We start from the raw sequence: 23,490 nt of genomic DNA on the forward strand, positions 1-23,490 counted from the left end.
AAGTTAACATGAAATCAGCTTTTCCAAAATCATTATTTCACGTTCACTGTTTCCGTGGATTGACAAATATTCGCAATACATCACAACCAATTGAGTTATGCGTGTATAATAATTCGAATAGTATAATTCGAATCCCAGCCACTGTATACGGGATTTTTGAAATGAACAATGGACAGTGCGACCGATTCTTTAAAAAAGTAATTTCAGTGCTTCCTTTTTAAAAAAGGAAAACCTAACGTTATGAACGAGTTGTTAATATTTGCATGTTGTATAAAATAAGTCTGTTTGTTGCCTCAGGCGAAATAGTATTGGATGTGATCATTCGTATCCTCGCCGAGATTCATCCTTGCGATATACGAGTATTTAGTGCTGAGCAAAGCAGCAGACTTTTGAATACACAACCCTAAGGAGTTACACTTTGATATTTGCAATACTGTACATCGTAAATCTGACGTCATGTTGAAGCTGTCATTGGGATGAAAGTATGTTTAGTGTGTAGCTCCTTATCAGAGTGGCTATGATTCGAATCCCAGCCACTGTATACGGGATTTTTGAAATGAACAATGGACAGTGCGACCCATTCTTTGAAAAAATAATTTCAGTGCTTCGTTGAATGTTAGTGTTTTTAATTAATTCACATTTTGCAGTGTTGTGTTCGACAGTACTGAGATTCTTTCATAGTTATATGGGCAGACCTACCACGAGAAGGTTTACAGGGAAATGAGTGAGATCATTATCATCACGCGTATTCACTCTTACGACTGGTTTGCTCCTACGATGAGTTCCCTCCCAGTGAGAGTGAGTCTTTTCAGCATCTTCTTCATTCGTAAGGTATGAGCCAGTAAAGAACGTCTTCATTAGCTTGTTTCGTGGCCTTCCCAGGGGATGTTTTCTGGGTATTTTACGCTCTGTGACATCTATAATCGGTCCGCTATGTCGCAGTCTGTGCCCTAGCCACGACCTCCTTCTCTGGATCTGGTTGATCCACTGTTATACCGTACTGACTCGATCTGGGACAATTGTGTTGTCTTCTTTACCCAGCTTATTCTCTCAAAGCGGCGCCAAAACCACATCTCAGATTTATACTATTTTATCACCTTTGTTTAGAGTGCATATCTCGCTGCAATATATTGCAGATGGCCAAATCTTCACAAGATTCCTTCTTAAGCTGAGGGACGTGGTGCGCTGACATGTCAGAAACAGTTTTCCGCGAAATGCTTGTATAGGCATAGCTATACCATTCCTGGTTTTGGTTTCACACCGAAGATCTTCTGCCAGTATTTGTCAGAGTTACTTGAACTGAGACCATAATAGTAAGTAACTATCCATCTTTCGAAACTTGCAACTGACAGTCACTCTTACTGTAATATTTCCTGTGTTTCGTTGTGGTCGTTGATACTTCTCTTTGAGTCCCAAACGATTCAGTCTTCGATTGTCACATTATTGACCACATAAAGCACATCGCATATCTGCGACAATTGTGAATGCGAATTCTCTGACTTCCAATTCTCAGGTGTAGAGGCATTCGCAACTCTGTTCTGTTGTCTTCTAAAGGCGAGAACTACAAATGACCATGTAAAGGATAGTCGTATAATCCATTCAAACAGTTACTGTGTACGCCTAGATCTTTCCGTAATAGTCCTGGGACTGGGTGTTACTGGTCCGGTGCTGCTGAGGCTAGTTATTGCTGTTTGCCGTACACACTGTTCGCTCGGAGTCATAGTTAACTATACTATTATAATGTACCCTATACTTCTTTCTCTTGATAAAGATCATAAATACGCGTTTTTGTGAACGATCAACTACTACTACTACTACTACTACTACTATCGCACTGTAATTTGGGAAGCAGTAGCCTCGTGTAGTTTCGTTTTGTCGTGAAATGGAGACGAGTTGTTCTGGTCCCGCAGCTTGTCGCTTGATAAGCTTAGCCTGTGACATGCCATGGAAACCCTCCATCTCCAAAGTCTTAATGCGGTGAGATTAGTCTTGTCAAGTCTTGTAGCGCTCGGAAGAAGAGGCAGTGCTGCCTGTATCTTCCTCCCTACTCCTCACGCTCTGTCATTCGGATTCGAATTTTTAGAATGTTGAAAAGTTTGCTAAGACTAACTCTTCAGTACCAACGCGACGATCTTCTTTTATAAGGGGAAATTGGTCTCTAGCAATAGAAACACTATCCGGCATATTAGTTAGTACGGAAGAGTTCTGTTCTATTGTTTTTCACGTTATTGACCAAATGTAAATCATGCATTGTTAAGATATCAGCCAGTGTTCTTTCAGTTTGACCATTACTGAAGAAATCGTGGTTTGAACTTTCTACCATGAAATCTCCTGTGATTATAATATTTATTTGATATATATTTCGATACTGACCTCTGGAATTACTAAGCCTTGAATTCCGAGGAAAGTAGACATTTACAAAATGCGATTTTTCGAAGTAATAATATTTTTATGGCTGATGCATCATAACTTTCTTCAAGGAGTTCGATTTTAGTGGAAATAAGGTAATTGTAGTTACGACACTTCCACCTCACTTCCCTTTCCTAACTTGACAGTATACATCGTAAAGATTCCTAAACAGTTCAGAGTTATATACAGAGTTACTCGTATATAACCATGTTTCAATGAGGGAGAGCAAGTCGTAATCACAACTAAGCATACTGGTGTAGAGAAATAACTTATTTTAGTGTTAAGTGTTAGTGATAGGCGATTAGGTAATATGCAGAAATATTATTGAAACCCTGAATCACCCTATACTTGATATCGCAACATCTTCAACACAATTTAATGTGTACATAGTTTTATTTCCTTATTTTCTCAGTTTGTTTTATGATTCTATCCCTTCATTTTTTTTGCTATCTTACGATTGGGAGTTTGGCACTGATTTATATACACTGGCCCACTATTAGACCTAAAAAGGTTGCCGATGACCTTCGATGTTAGACCCCTTAAAACAACAAGCATCATCATCAGACTTATAAAAACAAAATGGGAAGGAATTGTTTTTCAAGTTACGTCTCTGTAGAAATAAGTCCTTATCAATTTTCTGGACAAACTTGACGATAATGCCCCCGGAAGTCAAGTAAGGACTTATCTTTATGATGCGATACGTCGATCATTTCGTTCGCAATTTCAAAGTCCAAAGCACGACCAACATTCGTGACTCAACTTGACAAAGGTTTTCATTTGGTAACTCAGGTACGCCTAATATTTTCGACCATATTTCGCCAAACGCATTGATAAAGTTAATTTTGACTTTCCTTCAGTTGCTTAACAACACATTGTCTTGTCATAATTCATCAATAGATGTGCATTAATACAATCAGTCTGCTGTTTAGGAAGTTTGCTATTCTAATAAAGCCTTACGTATGCCAAGTCGAGTGATAGATAGATAGATAAATAGATAGATAGATAGATAGATAGATAGATAAAGAATGGGTGAGCCCTGCCTTCGCAGGGCTCCACACGTAGGTCTGTGAAGACCCTTTGTGTCCCTTAAACGGGTTTGACTAGTCCAGCCCTAGTGCTCCTATAAAGGATACCAGTGTCCGGATGTTGGCATTCCTGATGTCTTTCAGGCTCACGAAATGTGAGCCAAGGTATCGATGTCTAGTTCCTGCAAGAGCCTCGTACTGACATAACACATGCGCGGAGGTCTCTTCCTCCCTACCGCATCTTCTACACATCGGATACTGACTGATTTTCATGATGTGTAGGTGTGTCTGTAAGGTATTGTGGCCTGTCAACAGTCCAACTACCATTCGCATTCTGGTCGTATTCAAATTTATCAGGACCTTTTTATAACTTTGGGTAGGCCCTTTGATAAGTTCATGTGCCTGTCTTGCTACGGTTAACCTCTTCCAAATGTCTAAGTGAAGCTGGTTTGTCCACTGGGATATTACCAGTTTCACGCTTCGGAGTGACACTCCCAGGAAGGGCTCTGGTCCTATGAAAAGACCTTTTGAGCCTTGTTTCGCTAGTTTATCAGCTTCTTCATTTCCACTGATACCTGTGTGCCCAGGGCCCCATAATAGAGTAACTGAGCTAAGTTCACACAGCTGATCTAACATCCTTTGGCATTCCCATACCATTTTTGATGTTGTTTTAACTGCGCATAGTGCTTTTAACGCTGCCTGGCTATCGCTGCAAATGGTGATGCATCTTCTATGTCCAGGCATGCTCCATATATATATATATATACAGCACATGCCAGTATTTCGTATACTTCGGCCTGGAAAACAGTAGCATATTTACCCATGGGAAGGGAGAGCCTTGTCTTAGGCCCCCAGACCCCGGCGCCTGTGCCCGTCTCTGTCCGCGAGCCATCTGTGTACCATGTACAGCCCCCAGACCTAAGACGGGCCCCAGCATCCGCGGCCACTCCTCCCTTGTGGGTATCACCACTGTGAACTTATAATTCAAATTAAAACTAGGCTTTATCAGGTCCCCGATCATCATTGTCGTAGGGCAGGTCTGGTGAAGCCTTGTAAGAATAAAGGCATGACCTCTATTCGGATTCTTGAAGGACCGTCCTCCGAGTGACCAGAGGCGGTAAGCACTCATTCCCGCTATTTCCTTAACATATAAATGTAAGGGGGGAAGGCATAGGACGGCCTCCATTGCATATAATGGTGTAGTATCCAGTGCCCCTGTTATTCCTAGACACGCAAGTCTTTGGACACTGTCTAACTTGGTGGTCACAGTTTTACTCTCCGAACCTGGCCAGACTAAAGATGCGAAGGTGATCGTGGGCCGTACAATAGAAATATAGAGCCAATGGAATACCTTAGGTCCTAGGCCCCAAGTCTTTCCGACGGCCCTGCGACAGGCCCACATAATCTTGCGAGCCTTATCCACCTTATGGTCTATATGTTTCTTCCAACTCAGTCTTGCCTTAAGGATTACCCTAGGTACTTAACTGAGGTTGTCTTAACTAATTTTTTCCCAAATAGGAAAGGCTCTGACAGTCCGTCTAGCCTCCTCCTCCTGGTAAATACCACAAGCTCCGTCTTGTCGGGATTAACCGACAAGTCCGTGTCGTGGCACTATCTTTCCACCCTACGTAGGGAGCTCTGTACGAGCTCTGAAACCGTACTGGGGAAATTTTCCACCGCCATCAGGCTAATGTCATCATGCATATCCTTGGGCGTATCCTCCAACATTTAACCTGGTAAGTAGTTCATCCACTACCAGACACCATAATGTTGGTGATAATACTCCTCCCTGTGGACACCCCTTGTCTATATTAGCTCTCAACATTACTGCGTTGAGGGTAAACAGAACTATATGGCCCTGCAGTGAGGCCATAATCCATTTTATGAGCATCCTGCTCACTCATCTGCTCTCTAGACTAAGTTCTATGGAGCCCAAAGATGTGTAGTTAAAGGCCTCTTCTATATCTAGGAATACAACTATAGCAAGTTGTTGCTGATCCAAGGCACTCTCCAGCCTAGAAACTAGCTGGTGTAGTGCCGTCTCAACCGACTTCCCTGGTTGATATGCATGTTGATGAGGATGCAGGGGACAGTCTCTTAATACTTTCTCCCTGATATGTCTATCCACCAGTCTTTCCAAGGTCTTAAGAAGAAAAGTTAGACTAATGGGTCTATAATCCTTAGGTCTAGTATATGAAGACCTTCCGGGTTTGGGTATATACACTACCTTCGCCTGACGCCACAAGGAGTACACGTACCCCATAGTGAGACAGACTCTAAAAATTCTGACCAGGCATGGTATAAGGACCGCGCCCGCTTCCTGAAGAAGTGCTGGGAAGATCCCATCCATTCCTGGGCTTTTATAAGGGGCAAAAGATTATATTGCCCACTTCTATCGGGTCTGAAGGATCCGCTCGATTCTACTTCACTATTCATGACTGCTGAACCTGGAAAGTGGGCATCAAGCAATAAGTTCAGGGTCTCCCCCTCCACCCGAAGGTGACTCCAATGAGCCCAGCCTTGCCCTTCCATCCAAGGTTAGAATTTTATGAAGCCTTGCCGCTTCATGTTGACTTTCAGTGGTGTCACAAAACTGTCTCCAAGATAGAAGCCTTTTTGACTTCTGCCTTGTACTTTCTTTGTGGTTCTTTATAAGAATCTAGGCTTTCTTGATCCTGAAGTTCCCTGTATATATTCCAGAGCCTTCGTGTGTTTCTCCTCAGGTGTTCAAGATAACTGTTCCACTTGAAGCTTCCTGTTACTCTCTTTGCCTTAACGACTGGGCAGTTTAATTCATGAGGTAACCAGTGTCTGTGTGAAAAAGCTCACACTGAACTCCAGCTCCTCTTTGTTCTTAATTATATTTGCGGGTCCTCCCTAAAAGACGTCCGATTGGTTCGTCTAGGGTTTCTACAAGATAGGATCTCGAAGGAGCCCTCGATATGAAACACAATGTGTCTATGATCTGACAAGGAAGGCTCCAAAGAAACTTTCCAGTCTTTAAATTCCTGTATGATTCCCATGGAACCCAGGGTAAGATCTATGATCGCCTCACTCCTGTTATTGATGAAGGTAGGGGTATCACCTATGTTCATGATCTCAAGATCAGTTGTACATAGAAATTCTATGAAATGATCTCCCCTTCGGTTTGTGTCTTTACTTCCCCAAATGCTGTGATGAGCATTGGCGTCACATCCTACTATGAGGTTAAGTCCTTGTTTCCTACAGTATATCACCAGTCTCTTGAACTCCTCCGGCGGGGGTGGAGATGTCTCCTGGGAAATATTCAGAACAGACAACCAGGTCTCTTGGCTGTCCGCTCTCTTCATATCTCACTAGAACTGCTACAAGGTCTCTAGTAATGAAGCCCGGTATGGCCCAAGCCTTATGATCCTTAACTAGTACACATGCTCTAGGCTTCTCCTCCGCTACTCCACTGAATAGAGTGAAGCCTGCACATTTTAGTCCCATGATATGCCCCTGTCTAAGCCAGGGTTCTTGTATCAGGGCGACCGAAAACCTGCCTTTCTGGATACTTCTAAGAAGTACCCTAGAGGCCGCTATACAATGTTGTATGTTTGCTTTATGAAAGTAATCATTCCTTACTTTCATGCAATACTTTACCTTATGCGGTCTCCGGAACGTACAGCTCCGTCTCCCGCGATGAATCCTGAGGCTTGGCTGGCCCCGGTTCCTCTCCAGGCTCCCGCTCTTCGCCCCTGCTGGTCTCAGTGTTGTCTGTGGTGGGGTTGATCCTCTGCTTGTCGCGTTTTCCCTCCACCAAGGTGAAAGTAGCAACATACACCCCGCAGAAGATCTTCTTCCCCACCACTTTTTTCACATCTCTGGAGTCCATGCTGAACAAGTCGGACACCTCTCTTTTTCTTGCGGTCGTAGACCCTCCAGCTGTTGGGATTTAAGCCATGGTTCTGGCGTGCCATTCTTCCCAAAAGGACGTTATTGTCCCTTGGTTGTCCTGGCATCCAGACCATGACTCTCTTATAGGAAAGGAGTTTATCCATGCCCACAATTGTGAGACTGGCTCCTTCCCACGTTTGTATACCTGTAACAAGACTAGAAAGCCACGCTACAGTCTCATTATTCTCTGCGATAATGATGGCCGCACCTCTCGACAGATAGCAGTCCAGGAACTGAGGCTTAATGGGCCCCTGTTCCGGAAGCTCGTCTATTAGATTGGTGATAGCTTCCTCCATAGATTCCACCTGTTTCTCAGTTAGCTGCTAGTCAGGATATCCTACAGGCACTATGGCCATCCTGATCCCAACTTTAGCTATCCTGGCATACTCCACCTTGTGTTTTTTGTGGGCCTACCGATCTTCTGGGGTTGCCCCCGACAGAAGTAGTTTCCCCACTGGCGTCTTGGTGGGTGGAGTTCTCTGTGCCCTAGAAGTAGAGCCCTTTTCAGGTTCCCGCCTCTTGTGCCCATTGGATCCCCCCACAGTCGTCGCTGTCGTGGCAGTAGAAGGCCTCTCAACTCCAGAAGTTAGGCCCTCTTTGGCCTGCTCCCGGGCCTTTAAAGCCTTCTTATAGCTCCTCTTCTCAGCGCCGGAGCGCTTTCTTCTTCTGGACTAGTAGATTGCCCACCTCTAGAGTGAGCTCTCTTCCTGTCGAGGTCGTACTATCCGAGGGTATCTCCGAAGAGTCCCCCATCGCTTTGTTACACAATTTACACAACACCACTGGTTATTTTCGGATTTGATTTGTTCCACATCAGATTCTTCATGCTGAGTATATTTACTGTGATACCACGCATGATAATCGGTACACTGAATGCGCAATCACTCATGTTGTTTGATTTATCGAACAGAGTTTATGAAGTGCTCCGTTAAGTTGGTGGGACTAGAATATTTGTTTACATTAACAAAAAATAGTTCAACGCATCTCAAATTAATCACTAATATGCTAAGTTAGTGGATGGTTTATTCATTAGTAGATACATTATATATAACTAAACAAGTACAAACGAAATCGTCCACGGACTACTCATATATTACTGACACAACTGGGGTTGAAGATATGCCATATTTAAACACAAAAGCAAGCAAATTGAATAAGTGTTTTTGGCGATGTTTGGAATGAAGCGTCCTCATGCGACGACTTGTCTGTGGTAGGCGCAGATATTTATGTTCTTGCTTTCAAAAACCTCAAACCCCTACTCCAATCTCTGCACAGTTATCAGTTGTTCTGTTCACATACGACGGCTTGTCTGCAAAGATCTAATTTGCACAGACAAGTCGTTGCGTGCGGACCAGCCTTTATCCAGCATCCCAGGTGCTTAAAATTATTGCCCTATAGGCTATTTTTTAATCTCATATTATACGTACCGATGAATGTGCTGAATGAATTGTTTCTTAATCGACCACGGAATATACAGTAGTACACAGTCATCTTTAATTTCTCATCTCCTTAAAAGATTCAGTCTGAAAATTAAATGACTGGCTAGTTTTTTTTTTTTGTCTCTTTGTATTCTCATATTAACGTTCCATCGATTTTTATTTACTTTTTTTTTTTTACAATTTGCATTACGTCGCACCGACAGGTAGGTCTTATGGCGACGATGGGATAGGAAAGGCCTACGAGTGGGAAAGAGTGGCCGTGGCCTTAATTAAGGTACAGCCCCAACATTTGCCTGGTGTGAAAATGGGAAAACTCGGAAACCATCTTCAGGGCTGCCGACAGTGGGGTTCGAACTCACTATCTCCCGACTGCAAGCTCACAGCTGCGCGCCCCTAACCGCACGGTCAACTCGCCCGGTGCTTCAAATCCAAATGCATATCGCAGGGGGCCTTAACTGTAACGTTTTAATGGAAACCGACAGAATTGTACAGCCCATTTCGCTTCTCATGAACTAAGGTATAGCTATAGGACAGAATTTTCACAATATATTGTGGTGAGTGCATTGTACTGTATGTAACTCAGTTTATTTTCCTGGCTGAGAATTATTTGTTGCTGTGCGATACGTGTAACGTAACTCCCAGGAGTTTGATACCCTGTTCCTGCTGATTTGCTGACCTCGCTAATGGACATTATCAGTGCAGTCTACAATAAATGTTAGTCTAATAGCCGTGTGAGAGCTCATAGGTATACAGATAGCCGTGAAGTCTTTAAAAAAAAAATTGTACAGATGTTATTTGGCCCGTACTCATCAAATGACCCATTGTGGTTTCAAAATGCGTTAGAGGACGAGCAGTTCATAGCGCTTCACTGTTTCAATGTTGTTGTTGTTTTTCTGCGGGTGGTATTTTTTTTTTTTTTTTTCTGTTGCCGGTGCTTTATGGAGAGATATTCTCTTTCGTATAGGTTCCGATTGTTTCAAATTCATCTCGTGAAATAGCAGTACTCTTTCTTTTTTTCCTTCGATAGAGAACATTTATTGTTTAAGGGTAAGTGTTAAGAGTTAAATGTGTCACCTAGATAAGTAGTCCATTTCTGCGAATGTTTTTCGAAAAGCTTGGGATGTAAGGTTACGAAAGTGAAGACCATGAAAGGCGAGCTAATTAGACTTCACAGCCTTCATGAATCTTAGGATTTACTGCCAGACAACCAAAATTTGCCTTTGAAATGTCGGACAGTTTTCAGTAGTAAATCATGCTGGTTATTTTATTTTATTTTTTTCTAGGAAATCTTTTCATAATATAATAATCTTCCTCTGGCGTTTGTTACGGATTGGAATTTTACACAGTTGGTAGGTAATGGAGGTAATTTAGGATATTGCACACTCTGCAGACTATTAGAAAAGTGTATTTTTTAAGTTTTCTTTTTACTTTCAAGATCTCGTAACAAGTTATCCAGCCTGCCTGGTGGCCGTGATCGTTAAATCATCAAGTTTTTATATTGACACTGTGGTTAGCTGGTTCGGTGGAGAAAATTTTCACCGTCAGAATGTTGGCCGGCAGATTATGAAAGGTGGTGGTATATAATTTCTGATCACTAGATTGCATGCCAAAATCCTGGGTTCGGTTCCAAACCTCACCGCTGATTCATATGGAGTGAGAGCTTAAGACACTGCTGATGGTGATTCGTCCATCGAATGGGGACGTTAAGACTTAATCGAATATCTCGCAGACTATTTATATTGCTCTGGTTTATGCTGCACAGACTGGGTTTGGTCGAAAAGGGAAAGATTACTTTCTTCAAGACTTAGAAGACTATTTAAATAAGTAAGAGTACGACACATACGCCGTGTGGCGTGATACAGTTAACGATATGCTTATCAAACTAGTGATTTTCAGTTATATATTTTATGTAATGATTTGATGCAGTGATTTAATAATAATAATAATAACGTCAAATATGCAGAAAACAAAATTAGTACTCTTGAGTGTTTTTTGCATCCTTTCTACACCACAATGCTTGAATTTTTGTCTGGAAAGCAGTTCTTCACCTTGCCGGTAGATCTACCCGCACAGTCGTCAAGCATTAAATTAAGCTCATCGGACAGAAACTTAGCCACCCCTGGAGGAATCATTACAAGCAAGAGTTAATGCCGTGTAACTCCGCCTTTGGACTTGGTAACTGCCTTTGTTCGGTTAGGTAGTGAGTCCACAAGGTTGTGAAGGTACGTCGCAACCAGGTTAAGCTACTCGTTGAGGATTTGATCGCGCAATTCCAACAAATTTCGGGGATGTTGATGTCGGCTTTTTACCCGCTATTCCAACATGTCCCACAAATTTTCAGTGGGGTTCAAGTCAAGTGATTTTGCAGGCCGAACGAGATTTAATAGGTAGGGGAATGTCCATAAAACCAGTCACAGATGCGTCCAGGCCAATGAACTTTCCAGTTACCTTGAAAAATCGGGGTGTCAGTAGCATACTTACCATGCGGGGTATCAATTGCATACTCATCATGCAGATGTTGACTGAAAGGCAATACCTGATCATCCAGAATATTTAAATAAACATGCTGATTCATGTTAGCGGTCACCTCAGTGAGTGGACCCAATCCGTGATACGAGAAACACCCCCAAAACATCACAGACCCACCTCCTGCTTGACCGTGACCTTTAACACATCCAGGGTGAAATGGTTCATTTGGCCTTCGGTACACTCAGCGACGATCGTCATTGGAATACAGGCAAAAACGTGATTCGTCAGACCACGTTACGTTCCGCCACTGTCCACGTTCGATTTCTAGCCCATTGAAGACGTGCAGCTTTATGTGCCTGACTGAGCATTGGCCTCTTGCGAGGTGACCCGACTCTAGATGTTCATTGCATGCATTTCCCGTCACAATGTTCTCTCGCTAACAGGTTGGGATGAACCTTCATTCACTGACTGCAGCAGTTGCTATCGGGTTTGGAGCTATTTTGATTCATAAGCCGTGAAACGCGTCCCCGGTTCCTGTCAGTTAGGATCTTTTTCCGGCCATAATTCTGACGTGTTTCGTGGCCACGTGTAGTACACCACTGCTCGTAGACACGTTGAACAGTCCACTGCGAAACACCAACAAATCCAGCAACTTCACGCACCGTATGGCCATGATTAGGTCTTTTTTGTCTCTTGTCACATCCTTACGTTCCCATGTTGACGTACATTGCCCGCTTGAAACATCGATGTCTGAGTGATCGCTACTAGTCCAGTCAAGATGTACATCCGTGCTTGCAAAAGGTCCGGTCGTTCTGAATTTTTCATATGTTGTTAGGAGCTAAACCAGTATTAAAAAAACAGATTTGCAATTTCTAAATTGCTGTGCGAGCGGCGGTGTAACCAAAAAACCATAACATTTTCGGACTTTTTTCAGGTTTTGCTCAATATCTTGGTGAAGGAAGGATCTGACCGGTATAGTCACTCTATACACTTTTAAAGTAGACTAAATTTGCTACAATTTGAGATCAGGGTAAGCTTTATACAGCCATTGGTTCACAAGATACAGTTCTTCGAAAATAGGCATTTTTTTTCATAAAGTGATTTTTTTTTGGAAATGGTCACTTATTTTGTGAAATATCTTCTAAAATACGCATCCCACGCCAAACATTAGGAAGTTCTAGTAAATTTCATTAGCTTTCATTTGAGACCAGACTGGTACCTATAGGTCCAACGGTTCTCTCAAAAATGGCAGATAACCAAAAACGGTCAGAAGTGGGTTTTGGGGGAAATGCAAATATACTGTTCTCGGGTCTTTTTGTAGTTGTATTTATCAAACAGTTAATTTTTTGACTGTTAAAAATTGTTTGATGAAAAAAGAATAAGATAATATACCTATTGGGAATTACGTCAGTATCAAAGATTGTTATATATACCTACATACTAAAATGCTTGTACGAACATCATGGTACCTACTATAACTACAAATTACATTTACACAAATTATTATTATTATTATTATTAATTACACAAAAAAGAAAACATATAAATCATGCAAGTATTGCGTTTTACCGCCCCCGTGGTGTAGGAGTAGCGTGCCTGCCTCTTGCCCGGAGGCCCCGGGTTCGATTTCCAGCTAGGTCAGGGATTTTTCTCTCGACCTGAGGGCTGGTTCGAGGTCCACTCAGCCTACGTGATTAGAATTGAGGAGCTATATGACGTTGATATGGCGGCTCCGGTCTCGAAAGCCCAGAATAATGGCCGAGAGGATGCGTAGTGCTGACCACACGACCCCTCGTAATTTGCAGGCCTTCGGGCTGAGCAGCGGTCGCTGGGCAGGCCAAGGCCCTTTCAAGGGCGTTAAGTGCCGTAATTTTTGTAGGTATTGTGTTTTGGTTGCCAAATCATGCCTTCCTTTTTATCTTAGATGTCCCGGGCTTGGACTCGCACGAAGATGGTGTCTCGATGGTTGTGATGCACGCTGGGAGAGACGCCCAGTCTGTAGTCGGGTCATCTTCATTGTCCGAGCATTTCAGCTCCACATCCGGGACGTTAATGCACAATTTGCCACCGCATGACTGGCAGAGGACTGAGCAGTGGAGCCCAGCCTTTCTGCACGAGCAGCTCCCAGATCACTCTTTCTTGCATTTACATGACATTTTTCGCAGAAGGGCAGGGGGTGCGGAATCCATGGTAGTGTGAATGTGGGAGAGTCCCTGAGAAGACAGCTTCCACCCCCCAATCAGTGGGATTCAAGTTGACTCCCCGCCACTTCTGCACTTGGAGATAGCACCTTGCTGCATGGTGGCCTGCGGCATCTTCAGTCGGTGGCAAACGGGCGAGGTTTATGCTCGTTGAAGTGATAAACATCTTATACCTCAGGAAATCCAAAGTATCCCTCGCGATGTCACCCCCATATAGAGCCACAAAGTACTTGTTGCCTGCTTCTCTCATGGCTTATGGGGTGGAGTATGGCTGAAGGAAGACCTCCACTTGCTCAGCAAGTGGTTCACTCTTGCTCAGGAGTGTGCTGATTTTGGTCTTTCCTTGGCCAAACGGTGCTGAGGGGGTATCGCACCTGATAAACGCGTGGGTGAATAGTACCGTCCCTGGTGATCGCTGGGAGTCCTCGTGGTTGTAGGAGGTCGTAGTTTAGTGACAGCAACCAGCTTCGCCCTTCATGCTCTTCTGAAGGTAGATGTTTTTCTCTTTAGCGCCAAAACCATTGAGAAGAACGAGCAGGTCGACTCCAACTATGACGACTCAATCGGCTACTGCTCGTTTTGAAAGCGCCGTCATGACGATCTCTCGATCCGCATCTTCTTCGGCAACCGCCACTTCTACTCCCTCCTTCTGAAAGGCGTCACAAAGAAGAGTTATTAGGCGTCTCTTGTTGTTCTCATTGTCCAATACATGCTCTTGAGCAATTTGAATTACTGTGGATTCATCGAACGTCAATTCGTTGCTGGAATGAGCTGCGTAGCGCCGGAGTCGTTCCGCTGTTTTGGTGTTGTTCGTTTTTTGTTAGTATCTTCGGGGTAGCCGTCAGAAACGATGGAGACGTCCTTCCCAAAGTGGTTACGGACGTAGGTGGCATCACGCACCAAAAGTGCTCGAACTGTGCTCTTCCGCTGCCACACGACCTTGTGCAAGAGGCAGCTACCATCCAAAACGACGTGAGTGCTGGCATCTATCGGAGTGTGTCTGGAAAGAGGAGTGAGTGGATTTTGTGCCCTTGCGCATCCGCTCTTCATTGAACAGACACATTGGGAACGGGGCCAACTCATACTTGAAGTCATCCTTTATATCCTCAGGACCTTTCAGTAAACCAATACTGATAGAAAGCAAACTGTCAGTTTTGGGAAATGGAGGGTGGAGAGCAAACCAGTTTTTGAGTTTTTCCACATCACTGTTATCTCGGACGATTCGAGAAGGTCTCTCATGTCTGCTCTCCAGTAGGATGTGAGATGCTGCAAAAACTTTCAGTTTCTTCACATATGTTCACCATAAACACCATTCCTTTTGTCAACCTTGCCAGCACACTGTCAGAGATTCCCCTTCCTTGGGTCAACCCACCGTAGGTCTTCATGGATTGCATCAGCTTCTGTTTAATTGTTAGGCCTGACCACAACCCAGACCAAAACTTGTCAGACAGGCGAATGGTGAATGATCCTTTTGTGAACATGTCGTATTCCCTTTTATCTATCCGATCCTGTAGAGCCATCATATCCTGAAGGTACAGGTGCGCGCTCTTAGCGTACAAAAAAACGTCCAGCTGCGTGGACAAAAGGGAGCATCTGGTGGACAGTGTACGAATGAAATTCCAATAAAAAGAAAACCATAGAAGGATGTGAGAACAGTTTATTTGCATTTCCCCCGAAACCCACTTATGATTGTTTTTTGTTTATCTGCCGTTTTTGAGAGAATCGCTGGGCCTACAGGTACCAGTCTGGTCTCAAATGAAAGTTAATTAAATTTACTAAAACTTCATTTCATATAATATTTGACGTGAGATGCGTATTTTAGAAGATATTTCACAAAATGTGACCATTTCGATTTTATTTTTTAAAAGTTGCCTATTTTTGAAGAACTGTATCTTGGGAACCAATGGCTTTATAGAGCTCCCCCTGACCTCAAAGTGTAGCAAATTTAGTCTACTTTAAAAGTGTATAGAGTGACTATACCGGTCAGATCCTTCCTTCACCAAGATATTGAGCAAAACCTGAAAAAAGTCCGATTTTTTTTTTATATACACCGCCGCTCGCACAGCAATTTAGAAATTGCAAATCTATTTTTTTTAACATTGGTTTAGGTCCTAACAACATATACAAAATTCAGAACGACCCGACCTTTTGCAAGCACGACCCCCTTTTCATGTTTAACTTGACTGGACTATACGACCTTATGCTCACATAGAGGCAGTGCACGTGAAGTTGAGCACGGGACTCGTTCGCTCCGCAATCTTACAGGCTTAACGATCCATCTGTGCGTGCGTACTACGGCGACTAATTCCTCGTACGGTGAGCTTATTTTAGAATATCAAGCGACTGTGATTGAATTTCATTCCCTAACCGTCAATACTTGAGACGACTACCCAACCAACATTGCATGCCACTGCTGACTAGTGGAACTTAATTTTACGCTTTTATGAAGTCAGATATGAACGTGCACTTCTGCATAGCAGGTGACCTGGCGGTGGTCATATTTAAATTCTGAACCCTTCATGTGTTCCTGTAACTCCTGCTGCGTTATTACCTGGAGGAAAGTTGGTTGGAAGTGGTGCGTGGACGAAAGTTTTGTGCGTTTAATATTTCAATATACGCGTGACTCAGAGTGTTGCTGGAGTTCGGGTACTTGCTGTGCAAGAATATCGCTACCATACATTTGAAATAGCATTTTGCCGATTATTTCTGGAAAATGGACAGGTTTACGAAGTGGTAATTATATTTTGATTTCAAGGAATTTAATTACTAACCTGCAACGAATATGTCGGAAAAATTGAAAGTCTGTTACAAATGTGCTGCTGCTGTCCGACGAGGAGATCTAGTGACAGTTTTCTTATTCTTTTGAAACTTCTGTTTCGATTCAGCGTTCATCGCACTTAATAGCCTCCCAGTACGCACGGAAACTTTGGAATGAACTCGTAATAATTATTGGCGGTTGATAGACCTTCATTTTCAAAAAAAGGAGAAATCATTTCTCCTTTAGCAGGTTAGCAAACTTTATTTGCTAACACAGTTTGGTCTGCCACTGCTAAGCAGAGTCCTGGAGGGGCGTGCCATTCCACCTGATGAGTCCAAATGGCACGTCTGGACGAAACTCTGCATAATACACACGGCCTAACCACCCAAAAGCTGGTTCTATTCCTGTGATTATAAGATCTTCATTTTGTTTGGCCTTTCAGAGTTCAACCTACAAGACTCCTTAGATAAACCAAGCTTCTCTGCAATTCCCTTATTTCCAACTGCCTGTGGTGGCCCCGGTTAGTTCTATATCTTTTATCCCTAAATCATCACTTTGGTCTCCCTCTTGTTTCTCCTCCATCGAAGTTCGAGTTCTTTATTTTCCTAGATAACCTATCCTTCATTCGTCTTGCATGACCACGTCTCCGAAGCCGAGTTAGCACATTCTGTCCTGAACATGCTTTAGTTTCCAAGATAAATTACTTCTGCCATAGAAATTCGGCTTACAGTAAATTAAGCAATCGCCATGAAATGAAATGGCGTAGGCTATGGCTTTTAGTGCCGGGAGTGTCCGGGGACAAGTTCGGCTCGCCAGATGCAGGTCTCTTGATTTGACGCCCGTAGGCGACCCGCACGTCGTGATGAGGATGAAATTATAATGAAGGCAACAAATACACCCAGCCCCCGTGCCAGCGGAATTAGCCGATTGTAATTAAATTCCCGACCCCGTCGGAAATCGAACCCGGGACCCCTGTGACTAAAGGCCAGCACGCCAACCATTTAGCCATGGAGACTGACATTAATTACCATTGATCTGCATTTAAGGCTGTCGCCCAGATGGCAAAATTCCCTATTTCTTTACCTAGCCTGTTTAAATGATTTCAAAGAAGTGGGCAATATATCAAACATATCTCTTGATAAATTATTCCGAACCCTAATTCCTCTTCGTATAAACGAATGTTTGCCCCAGTTTGTCCTCCTGAGTTCCAACGTTATCTTCATTAATTATATTTCCTCCTTTTAACAACGCCATTCTTCGTCTCATCAAGTCTTTCCAAGCCATATCTCCACTGACAGCTCGAAACATTCCGCTTAGTCGAACAGCTCGTCTATTTACTTCCAGTTCTTCCCAGCCCAAAGTTTGCAACATTTTTGTAACACTACTTTTGTCGGAAATCATTTCTGAATAAATCGTGCTGCTTTCCTTTCAATCCTTTCCAGTTCTTGTATTAAGGAGTCTTGGAGAGGTTCCAATTCTTTAGAATCACACTCTATTTAGGGTGTTACCAGTAACTTAGACGCCCTGTCCTTTACATCCTTACTACGCCACCTTGATGCCCTCTTAACCGTATGAAGAAATCTGTAACCCTTGGTAACAATCCCGTTCGTGTGATTATGCCAGTGAAGATCTTTCCTTATATTACCACCTAGTTATTTAGTGATCCCCATGGGGTACTGTTATTTCATCAACACAGTAATTAAAACTGAGTTGGTCTCCTTTGTGTGAAAATTACAAATTGACTTTTCACCCTGTTAACCGTCATACCATTGTCTGCTGTCGATCCAATTTTGTCGAGGTCTTTTTGCAATCGCTCATAATCCTGTAACGTAGCTATTCCCTACAGTATAGCATAATCCGCAAAAGCCTTATCTGTGATTTCAGTTTCTTACATCATTTATATGCAAGAACACACAGAGCCCAGTAACGCTGCCTTGTGGGATCCCCTCTTAATCATCAGAGAATCAGATGTCCGACTCGTTGGCTGAACGGTCAGCGTACTGGCCTTCGGTTCAGAGGGTCCCGGGTTCGATTCCCGGCCGGGTCGGGGATTTTAATCTTAATTGGTTAATTCCAGTGGCACGGGGGCTGGGTATATGTGTTGTCTTCATCATCATTTCATCCTCATCACGACGCGCAGGTCGCCTACGGGTGTCAAGTAGAAAGACCTGCACCTGGCGAGCCGAACCCGTCCTGGGATATCCCGGCACTAAAAGCCATACGACATTTCATTTCCCAGTCTTATACTCTTTGAGTTCTATTTTCGAGAAATTTACCTTCCCATTCATTCACTAATTTGTCTATTCCAATAGCCCTTATTTTCTTCTATAATGTTCTATGATCTCCCCTGTGGAAGGTCTTGGATAGATCAGTAGCGATACACTCAATTTGACCTCCTCGATCTGAAATATCTGGTATATTAATGAACGTAGGTTTTCGTGGCTCATTGTATTAACATAAAGAAATAAATGAACTGGATTAAAGCCCATGTTCGTATGTTGGCATGACAAAAAGGCTGGTTAGCACCAGGGTGAAAGAGCACATCAGGTCGGTAAAGAATGTAGCTTTTTCATCCTCCACGGAGAACGCTATAAGCCAGTCTGCCATAGCAGAACATTTTTCCAGTACAGACCATGAAATCTTCTTTGACCAGGCGAAGGTCATCGCGCCTGTAAAAGACTTCTATGCTCGTCTAGTGAGGGAAGCCATAGAGATAGAGCTGCGCCCAAAAAACAACAGAGAAGACGGCTTCAAGTTATCAAATACATGGAGACCTGTACTGCAGAAATGCATGCATAACACCACCATGGCATAACGGGACGCACTCAAACTGTCGACAGAGGACAGTGAATCAGTAACTTCCCTCCCAACCACCACGGCTCAGCGCCACGATCCTTGAGTCCAGTTAGTGGGGGAGGTCGTGGATAGTATGGGCATGACTTCCACGTTCCTTCGGAGAATTTCTTTGCTCACTGTCGGAGGCAAAACTTCACATGCCCTGATGAAGACCAATGCAATTTGGCTGAAAGCTTGGTTTTATTATATATATATATAGTGGCTTTAATCCAGTTCATTTATTTATGTTAATATCTGGTATATCTTGTTGAAATCCTTCAAGTTCAGCTTCACAGGAATAACCTTTTTCTAAACCTGCACAGCATTCTATCGAACCAATTAGTAATTTGGCAAACGTATCTAATATAATCAGAACCCCCTGTGGGTGGGGGACGCCGACGAATTCACCCACGGTATCCCCTGCCTGTCGTAAGAGGCGACTAAAAGGAGCGACCAAGGGATTATCAAATTAGAACCATGAAACTACTTGTGATTAGTACCACCACGAGGGGAACACCATGGGTCGCTTTTACTTGCACGTAGTACCACTATGTAGGGTATCAAATAGATTTGTGATTAGTAGCAAACGAGAGAGCGACGGCCTTTACAGTACCTGTGATTAGTAGCACTATATGAGCGACACCATGGGATGAGGGAACCCATGGTTCTGGCTTGCTTATGATTCGTACCCACTTTATGAGGAACGCCACGAGATAGTACGAGTCCCTATGGTTAGTCCCCTTATGTGATGAAATGGCGTTTGGCTTTTAGTGCCGGGAGTGTCCGAGGACAAGTTCGGCTCGCCAGATGCAGGTCTTTTGATTTGACTCCCGCAGGCGACCTGCGCGTCATGATGAGGATGCAATGATGATGAAGACGACACATACACCCAGCCCACGTGCCAGCGAAATTAACTAATTGTGGTTAAAATTTCCTGCTCTGCCGGGAATCGAACCCGGCACCCCTGTGGCCAAAGGCCAGCACGCTAACCATTTAGCCATGGAGCCGGGCCCCTTATGTGATGAACACCGTAGGTTTGCGTTGCCTGTAAATGGCGCCGCAATGTGCGAAACAGCGTAGGTCTGTAATACATGTGTGAATGTCATTACCTGTGAGTAGTGCCGTAATGTGTGGAATACGGCGAGGCTACGCTACTCTTGATTAGTACCGCAACGTGACAAATACCATGGTTCTACTTTCCTAGCGATAAGTACTATTGTGAGGAGCCGCTGACTTGGATTTTGGACTCCTTTCGACTACAAGTATAATCGATTCAGTATCGTGCTATAGAGTCAGTCCCTTGGTCAGTAATACTATTGTTCTATGCCAGTTTCTGTGCATGTGAGGCACTGTGGGTCGGTTCCACTGATCGTTTTAAATTCATACCCATCCATCCATTCATCCATCCATTCATTCTTCGTCCTCACATTTTGAATTGTGGTCAGTGGAGGATTTGGGGTTTTTAATTTGTCATTTCATTTGTATCTATTTTTAAATATCTTTATTGTCAAAGGAGAATTTCAGTTCTTCACCAGTATGTCACCTCCACCTGAGCATTATCTATCAGCTTTACATATGCTGACTTGATACTTTTGTCTTTCGTAAACCCCCACATATACACTTCCCTTGGTCATTTACAATTTCTGGAATGTCCTTTCGGGAACTCGTTTCTGCCTGTAAGTACCTGTACATTCACTTACGGTTTTTTCTAAAACTCGTATGACCGAGCGAGTTGGCCATGGGGTTGGGGGCGCGCAGCTGTGAGGTTGCATTCGGGAGATAGTGGGTTCGAATCCCACTGCAGGCAGCTCTGAAGATGGTTTTCCGTAGTTTCCTATTTTCACACGAGGGAAATGCTGGGGCTGTACCTTATATTAAGGCCACGGCCGCTTCCTTCCTACTCCTTGCCCTTTCTTATCCTATCGTCACCATGAGACCTATCTGTATCGGAGCGACGTAAAGCAAATTGTAAAAAATACTTTTAAAAACTCGTTTGACTGCCAATAACGCTTGCCATCATGTTATCCTTAGCAGAGTTCCTCGCTAAATTCAGTTTCCTCGTAAGTTCCTTCAATTTCTCCTTACTACCACAAACTTCCTAACTCCGTTTCTTTCCAACCTGCACTTCCTCTTTATTTCTCTGTTGAAATGTAGTCGATCTTTGTCATTCCTTACCACTTTTAAAGGTGGTGGTGGTGGTGATTGTTTTAAGAGAAAATATAACTGGGCAACCGTCCTCTATATAACTCTAATCAGAGGGAAAGAATGGAAGGGATTCGACATTTCGAAAAATGAAGGTTTCGGCCAAAAGAAAAGGGCCACGAAGGGCTTGCAAATGAGACTCCCTAGACCTTGGAAAGATTATACCGTCGGGATCGGAAAAGAACAAGAGTTGACCAAGGGAGGTCGAATAGGATAGATGAAAGTGAGGAGCCTGGCACAAGTACGTGGAAGCAATGCTAGGACTCAGCTCAGTGCCCCGTGGTCGTCGACCCACTCTCCAAAGCTAAGTGCCCCTGGGGCTCGTTTTAGGCGTCTCTTACGGCAATCGGTTGATACCGTGGGTGTTATTCTACCGCCCCCAGCCACAGTGGGACCACTTTTAAAGGTGCATAACTGTTATCACACTCTTCAACAACTGCTTTAAACCCATCCTATAATCTGTTTATATTGCTGTTGATCATTTTGCACCCTAAGTATTTTTTTTTTTAACTTCGTCATAATTACTTCTTTTAAACGTGCATGCCTTCCTTATTAACCATATATCCAGTTTCCTGGCAAGATCAGTTTCAAATGAGACCTCTCATTCCGCGCAAACAAGAGTGTACATAAAAGTTGACAAACGAATAACTTCCTGCTTGTCCCTGTTCAGATGATCATTATATTGATCGCATGGCTTTTAATGTCGGGGGTGTCCGAGGACATATTCGGCTGGCCTAGTGAAAGTGTTTCTTTTTGACTCCCATGGGTGACCTGCGAGTTTGTATTATTATTATTATTATTATTATTATTAGTAGTAGTAGTAGTAGTAGTAGTAGTAGTTGACTAGGGTGAAACCCGGTGTCAGCACATTATTTACTACTGTCGAATAACACCCAGTGAACATTGCGAATAGGTTTGGAATTTAATCTGCAACACAGTCTAGTGATTAGAAATCATTGTATAGCAGCAGCTCTCCTGCCCTGTCGGCGGATATTCTGATGGTGAAAGTTTTTTCCACCCATGGGACTCGTACCGGCTAACCACCGTGTGAGACAATATAGACTTGACGCCTTAACGATCTTGACCACCAGGCGGGCTTTCAGAATGTTTTAATGCTAATATTACACAGTACTTACTTGATCGTTAACAGTTAGGTACTAGCGCTCATTGGTCTGTAAAATATTTAATTTTGTATAAGGATTTTTAAAAATGATAATATTATTATTATTATTATTATTATTATTATTATTATTATTGCATAATCTCCAAATGTTTTGAATCCTAAGAATAATTAGGAATAGTAAACTTGGTGCTTTTCCTGAAGAAACTAGCTATTTCCGCCTATCACGTGTCCCTTTTCCTACTTTGACGGTATACATGGTAACGATTGCTAAACACTTCAGAATTATATACAGAGTTAGTTGACCATGTTTCATTGAGAAATAGTCATAATCACAATATTATTAATAAGAATGTACGTCTATAATGTTCACCTGTTCAGTACCGTACATAAATTTACCTACAGTATATTGAACACCCAGGGCTACCCTCAGGCAGATTCTGTTAATATTCGGAATTTCCTATATATCTTCCTTTGGTAATTGCTCTATCTGCCTCTCTTGTACTGGTATGTTAACATAGTTCCTGAAGTTATACACAGTGCTGAAAGTGTATTTCATATATCTAATTCTTAATCTGCCGTGTATTTGACAGCTGAATAAAGTATAAAATAAATTATCTTGTATCTCTGAAATATTGGAGATCAAACAAGGTAGGCATATATTTTGCAGTCTCTGCTTTCAACATTACATGTGTAACGAATTTGTTTGGGAAACAATATAGCCAACATATTTGTTAACAGGTATTTGGAGTGCAATAAATATCTACCAAACAAAACGTACAGTAGCAAGGGAGCTATTTTTCAGCACACGTTGTGCACCGACTCGGGGGAATAAAGGACGTCACATGTCAAGGCTAAGTATGATAAATGATCCTAATTGTCGAGCGCACTGCGGGTTGGGAAGGGATGAGAAGAAGCGCATCGCGATGCTAGTACACTTAGTCTCAGGACTGCGGATTGCCGCATTATTTCCTGTAGAAACTTATTCATTGTTACTTCCTTCACAGTTGTACAAACAGACGCGCACAATTAAAGGGCCTGGACGCCAGAATTTCAATCTGTACAATGCAAGAATGCTTCCCATATACTTCCATTGATACGATTTCTGCACTCG

General features: G+C 43.0%; 1 protein-coding gene across 1 annotated transcript in view; it reads left to right on the forward strand.

Moving 5' to 3' along the window:
- LOC136875846 (KH domain-containing, RNA-binding, signal transduction-associated protein 3) overlaps positions 1–23,490 on the forward strand; it is an 814,322-nt gene that overhangs the window by 556,873 nt on the left and 233,959 nt on the right. The gene's annotated exons all lie outside the window — the stretch shown is intronic.

This window comes from Anabrus simplex, chromosome 6, assembly GCF_040414725.1.
Source record: "Anabrus simplex isolate iqAnaSimp1 chromosome 6, ASM4041472v1, whole genome shotgun sequence".
NCBI classification, from domain to species: domain Eukaryota; kingdom Metazoa; phylum Arthropoda; class Insecta; order Orthoptera; family Tettigoniidae; genus Anabrus; species Anabrus simplex.